This window comes from Fukomys damarensis, unplaced genomic scaffold (assembly GCF_012274545.1).
Source record: "Fukomys damarensis isolate Sample0158 unplaced genomic scaffold, DMR_v1.0_HiC HiC_scaffold_6, whole genome shotgun sequence".
NCBI lineage: Eukaryota > Metazoa > Chordata > Mammalia > Rodentia > Bathyergidae > Fukomys > Fukomys damarensis.
The window spans coordinates 26469678-26480542 of record NW_022900918.1 but is presented as its reverse complement, the minus strand read 5'-3'; the positions used below and the strand labels follow the sequence as shown (position 1 = coordinate 26480542).

Here is a 10865-nt window from a genome sequence, read left to right as displayed (position 1 = left end):
TATATAAATTGAATTTTGGGAAACTTTAATGGTGCTGCCAACTTTGGAAAAAGTCATCCCAATTTACTGTGTTGACTTGGCATTGTACAGAAATGGACAACCATATTGGTCTAGAAATGTTAATTTATTTTTTTTCCATGTGTACAGGGGTAACACATCATACTAAATATGTAAGGTCATATCTACATGGGTTTGATTACAAAAACTAATAAAGTATTCTCTAAATATTGAAAAAAAGAATAAGATAAGACTATAAGAGCAAGAAGCAATTTAAATATGTTCAGGCACCATTTTCATCTCCAGAATTAAGTATTATTTTGATGTTACATCATTGCCTTTTCTCTTTTACTTTGCTTTTTAGTTTTATTTTAGGATTCCCTATTTTTAATGTTCATACAGAGATTTCTTTAACTGAAATACCGAATAGTTTCTTTGGTGTGAAAAACTATATGTAGTTTCTTATCGATATTATTTTATAATAACCCATAACCCACTAATGATAAATGTGCCTCATATCCTGAGTTCATCATTTATAAAAGATGACAACATTAAATATATGATTTTTCCAGATACTGTAGTTATATTTTTTCAGAATGAAAGTAGAATAAACACTAATTAGCACAAAATTCTAAAAAAAATTAATATTTCCCCCACATTTTAACTAAAAAGTAAATAAAACATTTCATAATTAATTAGACTACCTGTAAGTTAATATACCTCATTAAGCAGTGGGAAAATTATGGGTGATTTTATATGATGATAGTAAATAAAAATGACGTCCTTATCAATTATGTTCTGCTGTTCTTGTCATTTTATCTTCAAAGACTACTGAGGGAGGTCTTATTTCTCACTTAAGTAATTGATGCTCCCAAATCAATTTCTCCATAGAAAGAACTAAAAGTAATTCATCAGCAAATTAAGGGAGAAAAAGTTTAAATTGGGAGATTAATCAGCAAGTTAAAATTGCATCTCAAAATGTTGGAATTAAGCAGGTGTATGTTAGTTACCTTGGATATATTAGTAATTATATTTAATCGTTAACCCAAATAATGATACCTGGATTGTATCACCATGTAATTAATTATAAAATATATCAATAAAATTATCTCCCATAGCCCCAGTCTCATAGTTATTTTTAATTGGGCTTTTAAAGACCACACCATAACTCAATACTGAAGTCACCAGCTATATTATACAAAGAAATGAAAGAACAATAGAAAAAATAAAATGAAATAACAAAATGCACAGATGAAGGAAAAGCTGCTAATTAAATAGAACTGTATGTCAAATTGTTTTCACAAAAACATATAAAAGACAAAAACTTTATTTTTCATGAATAGTATAAATGAATATAAAGCTATGAATTCTCATTTTGCTCTGAGACTCATTCCTACTGGGTGCCAGGTTTTAGCGTCATATGACGAGGTGCAGCTATCCCACAACCACAGGCAACAAGGTTTAAAGGCCATCGCGACTCTCTTAAAACAGAGTACTAGAATCTCTGGAGACTTGAACAAGGAAGGACTCTGGTGTCCAAACTGCAGCCTCTGGGGTGGACACACCTGGCTTTGCTGGGGTCACACTGAGTACAGAAGAATTGTATTGGGCTGCATATAATTATGTGAATAGATATAGAAATATATAGATAGATAGATAGATAGATAGATAGATAGATAGATAGATAGATAGAAATATAGAGAGAGGTAGAAATATAAATATATATATCACAAAAATTCCTATTTAAGATTCTTTTTTATTGTATCACAAGCATGCCCAACCTGGGGGACATGGATTCATCTGCATGGAATCCTCACAACTCAATCAAAACATCAAATAACAACAAGATGGTAACTGAGGGCTTCAACAGAGATTAACAGCTCTGCCAAGTTTCATAGCATTGCTGCCAGGTTTCCCCAATTGGTCTAATCACTGGGTTCCATGAGGGAAAATACAGATTTCCAGGCCCTACTGCAGAGAATTCTAAATTGGAAGGTCTGTCTTGATCTTGGAATCTATATTTACTGAGCAACTCAGGTGATTCTTTGGACATGGCCAGCGTTGTAATTGCAGATATGGAAAAAATGTCCCACTCTGCTCTTATAGAGTAGTTCAGCAAGTGTTCCATAACAACAGTCTGACCACACATCTGCAATCTCAGCCAAACCTCTGCTTTCACAGATCCACAGAATTTCTGTGAAAGCCACATTGAACTATTGTGGCTTGAATAAAAATGAAACTAAGTTTATACTAAGTTTTCTTGTTCACATAGGCTCAATTTTCTCCTCTACATGTGGGTAGCTATTGTGAAATAAGTCATAAATGACTGTATTTATCAGTAATAGTTAAAAATGTAATGTTTGCACATTAATTTATTATGATTAATAAGGACAAACTCAAAGTATCAATGTATCACATATATTCATAAATACTTTCCACTAGGGTTTCTAAGGTGTGTGTTATAGATGTATTTGTGCAATTAACATCTGCTGTATTATTCTTTATAGAATAAAGTTTGATTGTTGCTCACCCTGGAAATACAAACAATTCCATCCAATTTCTGTCAACTCATAATGATGCTTAAGCATATTTTATTTCATTTTGTTTTGTACTGGGAATCAAACTCAGGACATTCCACTTGCAAGGCAGGCACTGTGCCACTGAGCTAAGTGCCCAGCCCAACATATATTCTTTTAAAAGTAAAAAATGGGCCCTTTCTTTACACATTCCAAACTCAATAAGTTATAATATAGTGACTATGGTCTATGTGGTATTTTATCTTTCAGTAACCATAACTATATGTATTTAATTTAAAGCAACATTATTAGAAAATATATTTGATATTTAGGAATATTTATTCAAAATAAAAATTCATATACTACTTCCAAATATCATCTCTTTATTAAATCTACTCACACTAATGGTGATAAGCTAATTCTAATCACTGTTTGAGTTTACATTGAAAATAAATTTCTGAACAAAGTCTAATATTCTGCTTGTATTTTATTTCACACTAGTCTTCCTCTGATTCAGTTTTATTCTTTCTGGAACAAAATAGCCAAAAACAAGAATCATAGTCATGGAATTTTAAAACTTCAATATAATATATATTAAAATTTTAGCTTTTATAATAGTGTATTGATTTTCCTAACTCTTCAGAAGAGATTTACATGTTTTTAAAGATCAACATTAATAGAATATTTTGAATGTCTAAACAAAATGCTACAAAAAGTAGCTTACTGTGTTGGTTATTCATTATGTTACATTCTGGTTAGATGGATTACCTAAACACGTTAGATGTGTATTTTTTGTTTATTTGTGATCAAAAAATTTTCTTAACTCCAAAGAAAACTATAAATTACTATTGTTCTGTATATGCATTTTTTCAGCACCTAAGCGTAAGCATAGTTTCAAGAATTTTTAGTTTTAATTTAGTCATAAAATTTTAATAATGAACACTTATATATATATTTTTTTTTTTGTAGCAAGGATCAAACTCAGGACCTTGTGCTAGTGAGGCAGGTGGTAGAACCACTGAGCTAAATAAAAAAAGTTGTTAAGATCAAAAATTGAATTTAAAAATCAGTTGTTGATATTAATTCTGAATCTGAAAAACTATCACTTTGTTTTCCGATCATGTTCACCAATGAGTTGAGTAAACATTTATATATTTTTTTTTTTGTAGCAAGGATCAAACTCAGGACCTTGTGCTAGTGAGGCAGGTGGTAGAACCACTGAGCTAAATAAAAAAAGTTGTTAAGATCAAAAATTGAATTTAAAAATCAGTTGTTGATATTAATTCTGAATCTGAAAAACTATCACTTTGTTTTCCGATCATGTTCACCAATGAGTTGAGTAAACATTTATAGAATTAACATAATGATATTAGCAGGAATTTAGACATTTAAAATAATTGTCAAATAAAAAAGTATTTGATATTATTCAAAAGAAGAACACACATATAAAATATTTTTATTAATCCAAAGTAAATTAAATGAGTAATAATTGTCTATTACATAATTAGGAAAGATAAACTATACTTTTCATTATAAAATTTGAATATATAACAAGTGTCTCCCATTTCAGTTATATAAACAGTGCCTTTCTAAACACTGGCTAAAGATACATCATTGAAAGTAAAAATTTCCCGTATTTGCTTAAGGAATTTAGGGAACACACTATAAAAATTATTTTAATGTGTTTATCATTGATATTTTCACAATAAATTTTTCTTTTAGTAATACCAGATTAAATCTATCAAGAAAGAAAAACTTCTAGCTTTATTCTGAATGCTGAGTTGTAGGTAAAATGAAAGGTTATAATCTAATTACTAGCTGAATAAAAAAACTGTAATATTTCCAATATAATATTTATTGGAAAATCATCTATACACAAAATCACCTGTGTATCTCACTAAAAATGAAGTTGGAATGCATGATGTTTATCTGTGTCTATTTCAATTGTCAACATTAACATTCTGTGATAATTTTATGACAAAACACAAGATTAGGAACATTGCTTCAACTTTATCAAGCCCTTAGTCCCTTACAAACCATTTTATCATACATCATATCAGTGATAATTGACACTTCAACTAGGAATTTAAATGTAAATGAAATACTAGACATAAAATTAGGTGATACTGATTTAAAATTAAATTTAACAAATTGCAAAGTCAATAAAGATTCCTATGCAAGTGAGTTTTTACAAAGGGAGACATTTGATATTTACGGGGCTTTTAGTGGTTTCATAATAAAAATTGACTCCAAAAGGTAATGACCATGAAATAACAGTTACAATAACCTCTCCAGGGTGACATGAATAGACATTTTTATGGCTCTTTAAATGTATTTTATTATTTTTGATATGTGAACATTTTAAAATGAAAATGTTAAATGTCAGTTGTAATTTAAGGGCACAGACAACATCAAATACAGCAATGAAATAGATAAAAAAATCAACTCATATCAACCATAGATAATCAGATGATTTCACAGTGTATACACAGGTTTAAGAGAAATTTTCAGAAGTAAATTACATTTCCGTGCTTTACAACTCTCAAGTCATAGATTGTGTAACTGCAACAGGTATTTCATTGCCTCTGTGCTATTTCAAAGCTACTTTGTGCCCAACACTATGTATCCTGTGCATTAAATTACAGACACATGAAAAGAGACAGATCACATTAAAAGCAGGTACTCAATAAGTTTTTAATTGCACATATATTAAAATAAATGATCCCTCCATCTGGCTTTAAAAATGCTTTCCATGATTTTAAGAGTAACACATTTAAAAATTCATCTAATCATCAGAAGACCATTACAGCCACTCTGAGAATATACATAGTTAAATAAAAGAAGCAACTATATATTTTTCTAGCCTGAATGTGTTTATGCTGAATTCATCCAATTTATTTACATAGTTCCTCATTTTTTCAGGAAGTAAAATGTATAATAAAAGTTCTCTGGGATATTAATTTAATGACATACTTTTAATGTTATGCACTACGATTTATAATACAGTTCTTCAGAAATTAGTCATCTATACAAATAAATAGAGAGTGAGATATTAATCTGTATCTCCCAAAATTAGCATATTGGTAATTAATCTAGTCTGCTAAGACAAGCGCTGCATAGAAAAATGCTTTCTCAACTTTTCTTTTCCCTCATTTCCCTGTTCATTAATTTGGGCATCATATTGCATCACATTTATTTCTAGAATAATTTCATAGTTATTTATGTCCTAAAAATCAATATAGATCTTACTATAAATTTAAACTCAATTAAGCACTTATGTAACATCAAATCAGTGCCAAACAACTGTAGATTATTTCACAGATTATTGTAGGATAAAGACTTTAAATCAAAATTTCTAATAGACTTTCAAATGAACCAAGAAATACAATCTACAAATACAAAACAGTATACAGAATAGTTGCCAGCTAACAGATAATCATCTATTTTCACACAGAACAAATAAATCAATACCGTTTATTAGTGAGTCTCCTTCCTCTTTTGTTTTTCTATCTTTTGTTAATTTCATATTTTAATATGTTGGTCTCCTTTACTTAATTAAACAAAAACTTTCACTCTGCTATTTCATAATTCCTGCTTTCATTTTCTGGTTTTGAACCAGGAAGATAATAAAATGATCTGTATTTTTGTTCTCTATTGTCACCTTGTTCATCTCATAATTACTCATTCCTTCATTCACCTACTCAGCCAGGAGAGTAGAAAGAAAATTACAATAGCAAACAAATGAGTATGAATCTTTACTAAGTAAAAACAGAGCAAAAAAAATAGCAAGTGATAAGACACAGTTTTAACGCTAGGTCAATTTGTCCATGATCAATTCATCAAGATAATCACATTAATTGATTTACCTATTATCAATAGGAAGTTATATAAATTTATCAAATAAATCCAAAGCATAAATAATATTTGTTTATGTGACAAATTTTAAAATATACTGAGGAGAGGCCCACCCAGATAGCATCAGTAAATGTGAAAAAGCCCCAGTCAAAAGCAGAACTGAACGACAGACACGCATGGGGATCCAGAAGGCCACCATTCTGAACTCAGGACTTGGTACAGTGGTGAGCAGCAGAGAGGGCCTCTCTGAAGCTTGCTGAGAATTGAAGCCCACTGAGAGAGCAACGAGCAACTCAATAAAAGTTCAGCAGACTGCACCAGCTGAAATGAGAAGACACCTAAACAAGACTCAAAACCAGAATTTCAGATCACCTATGGCACTAAGAGGCAACAAGAAGTAACAATATGAAACATAACCACCTGGACTCCCTGAACTGGAAACAAAAGAGGAACTAGAAAAAAATAAAATCAGAAATAATTTCTCAGATAACAGAGATTGTCCATAAGAAAAGACATAAATAATAACTCTAGAAAATACACAGATTAAAAAAGAAATAGAGTACCTGAGGATCATGATGGAGGACCAGCCCTGGAAACAAATGGAATGCATAAAACAGATGCAAACAAAAAAAAATTCCATTGAAAGTTTATGTAGCAAAATGAGCCACATGTAGAAGAAAGGATTGCAATTAGTGACCAGGAATAGAAAGATTTCTTAAAAGTATCAAGGGGCCACAAGAAATTAGTTCAGCAGTTGCTAGATGATGCAAAGAAAAATAAAATAACACTACTCAAAGTCAATGATAAAACAGGAAATAGTGCAAGTGACATAAAAAAAATATTCACAGAAATAATGGAAGAAAACTACCAAGCAGAAGAAAAAATTTTGACATCCAGATAACTAAGGCATATAGACTTCCAAGTAGCCATGATCAAAAAAAAAAAAAAATCTACACCTAGGCACATAATAGTCAAGATTCCAGAAATCCAAGAGAAGAACAAAATACTATAAGCAGTTAGAGAAAAGAAACAAATCACATGCAAAGGAAAGCCTATCAGAATCACAGCAGACCTTTGAGCACAAACCCTCAAAATGAGGAGAGCCTGAAGTGAAATATTTCAAGCCCTACAAGAAAATAACCTTCAACCCAGATTGTTATATTCTGCAAAATAATCTTTCAAAATCAATGAGGAAATTAGATACTAACACACACACACACACACACACACACACAGAGGAAAAAAAAAAAACATAAAACCTCAAGTGAAGAATAGCCTTGAGTAAAGTATTTCAAACCCTAAAAGGAAACAACCTCCAATCAGACTGAGGTAACTTGCAAAACTATCTTTTGAAATCAAAGCAAAAATAAGATATTTTCATGACAAAAAACACCTAAGCAACTTCATGAATAACAAACCAGCACTCCAAAAAAATTTAAAAATATCCTAGGAAAAGACAATGAAGGTCAAAACCCAGGAAGTGCAGGAAAATGAATCCATCAGGCAAGACAAGAAATTAAATGCAAAAGAGGAGAATCCAAAAACAGAAAAAAGTTATGAGAAGGATAGGTCTTTGTAAAGCAGTTGTAATCAGCAACGTCAATGGTCTCTATTCACCAATTAAAAGAAAGAGACTAGCATAATAGGTCAAAAAACAAGATCCAACAATATGCTGCATACATGAAACACAATTTAAAAAGAAACTCATAGACTGAAAATAAAAGGATGGAAAATAGTTCTCACATGACAGGAAGCCAGAAAAAAGCAGAGTAGCTATCTTATTTGTAGACAAAGTAAATTTCCAACCAAAACTAATTAAAAGAGACAAAGAAGGTCACTACATCCTTGAAAAGGGAACAATCCAAGAGGAAGAGATGACAATCATAAATATATATTCACCAAATACTAGTGCAACCAACTATATAAAACAAATATTAATGGGCATGAAAAATCAAATAATCACTAATGCAGTAGTAGTGAAGGACCACAATACACCACTGTCACAAACAGACAGATTAACTAGACAGAAAATAAATAACCAAATACTAGAACTCAAACTTGAAAAATAGACTTAACAAATGTTTAGAGTGTTCCATGCCACAAAATCAGAATACACTTTCTTTCAGCTGCACATAGGTCATTCTCCAAAATATACCTCATACTTGAACATAGAACATATATAAGTAAATGCAAAGGAATTGAAGTTATCCCCTGTATATATCAGATCATACTGCAATGAAATTGTAGATCAATAGCAAAATAAACCACAAGAAATTCATTAGCACATGGAAATTGAACAACACACTTCTGAACAACCAATAGATCACAGAGGAAATTAAAAATGCAATTAAACAGTTTCTACAACTGAATGACAATGCCAATTAAACATCAGAATGAAAGCTACAATAAAGGGACAAAATAAAAGCAGTCTTATAAGGGAAATTTATAGCAGCGAATACTCATATTAGGAAAACAGAGCAAGCTCAAACAACCTAATGCTGAACCTCAAGCTTCTAGGAAAAGAAGATCAGGACAAACTCAAAGCAAATACAAGGCAGGAAATTATAAAGATCAGAGCAGAAATCAATGCAGTAGAGATGAAGAAAATGATATAAACAATCAATGAAGCAAAGAGTTGGTTCTTAAAAAAATAAACAAAATTGATAAACCCTTAGCCAACATTATTAAAAGAGGGATAAAAAGGCCCAGCAGGCTACCCTCAGTGGCATCATACGTGCCTTGCAAACACAAGGTCTTGAGTTTGAACCCCAGCACAAAAAAAAAAAAAAAAAAAAAAAAAAAAAAAAGGAAAGAAAAAGCAAAAATCCATGCAATTTGGAATTAAAAGGGTAAAATTACAACAGATCCAGTAGAAATTCAGAGGATCATCAATCCCTACTTTGACAAGCTAAGCAGCAATAAGATGGAAAACACAAAAGAAATGGACAAAGTCACTGTGATTAAAAACATTGTTGGTGGAAGGGTAGACTGGTGCAACCACTGTGGAATCAATACAGAGGTACCTCAAAGAACTAGGATTAGAAGTACCATTTGACCCAGCTATCCCACTGCTGCGTATACTCCCAAAAGAATTAAAAGGATCATACCATAGCAATATATGGTCACACATGTTTATAGATGCACAGTTTGTCATAGCTAAAACTCAGAAAATAGCCCAACTGCCCTTCAACTGGAGACTAGATAAAGAAGATGTGGGGAATTTTTTATATAAAATGGAGTACAATTTAGCTATAAAGAATGACAAACTAGAGACTTTTATAGCTAAGTGGATGCACATTGAGGCCATACTCTTAAGTGAAATTAATAGGATACACATGTCTAAATACCACAGATTCTCTTGTGTGAAAATCTAAAAGTGTAAATAAGTACCCAAGTGTAGACTCGATATATAATAGGAAGAAAAGGTCTACAAGAGTAGGGGAAGTTGGAGGGGTAAGGGAAAGGTAAGAAGGGAAAATGAAAAAATATTAGAAAAGGAAAAACATGGAAATAAAGTCTTTGTAAACAAGGAAGGGTAGAGGGGATGAAGGGAGGGCCAGGGAAAGGGACCAAATAAGAACCAAGATCTGTCATGTAAAGGTACAAGATCCCAATGATGAATGTAACTGTATTGCATACCTAAAATGTACCAATAAACTTAATAAGAAGGAAAAAAAATGAAATGGAAAGATTTCTAGATACATAGGAATTACCAAAGTTGAATAAAGAAGACCTAAAAGTTCTAAACAACCCAATATCAATTAATGAAATTGAAAATATAACTAAAAACTTACCAATGAAGAAAAGCTTGGGTCTTGATGGCTTTACTGCTGAATTTTACAAGACATTTAGAGAACTATTGCCACTACTGTTTAAACTCTTCAATGAATTTGAAAAGAAAGTAATATTCCCAAATTCATTCCTGTAACCCACTATCACTTTGATCCTCAAAGAAGAGAAAGACCGAACTGAAAAAGAGAACGATAAGCCAATCTCGCTAAGGAACATAGACACAAAAATTTTCAGTAAGAAACTGGCAAACAGAATTCACAAGACCATTAAGAAGATCACACACTTTGACCAAGTGGGATTCATCTTGGGGATGCAGGGATGGTTCAACATACACAAATCAATAAATGTAAAACACTATATTAAGAGCCAAGGACAAAAATTCTATTATCATCTCAATAGATGTAGAAAAAAATGTTTGACCATCTATTAAAAACCAGCAGCTAACATCATACTAAATGGTCAAAAACTGAAATCCCTCATGGTAAAATCAGGAACAAGACAAGGATATCCACTATCACCAATTCTGTTCACTATATTTCTTGAAACATTAGCCACTGCAATTAGATAAGAGAAATAAAATAAAAGGAATAAAGATAGGTAACAAAGTTAAATTGTCATTATTTGCAGATGACATGATAGTCTATATAGAAGACCTCAACACCTCCACCAAAAGTCTTCTAGACTTAATAACCAAATTCAGTAGAG

General features: G+C 31.3%; 1 protein-coding gene across 7 annotated transcripts in view; it reads right to left on the bottom strand.

Moving 5' to 3' along the window:
* Positions 1-10865, bottom strand: part of Gpc5 (glypican 5) — a 1306099-nt gene that overhangs the window by 1062832 nt on the left and 232402 nt on the right. The window lies entirely within an intron of this gene.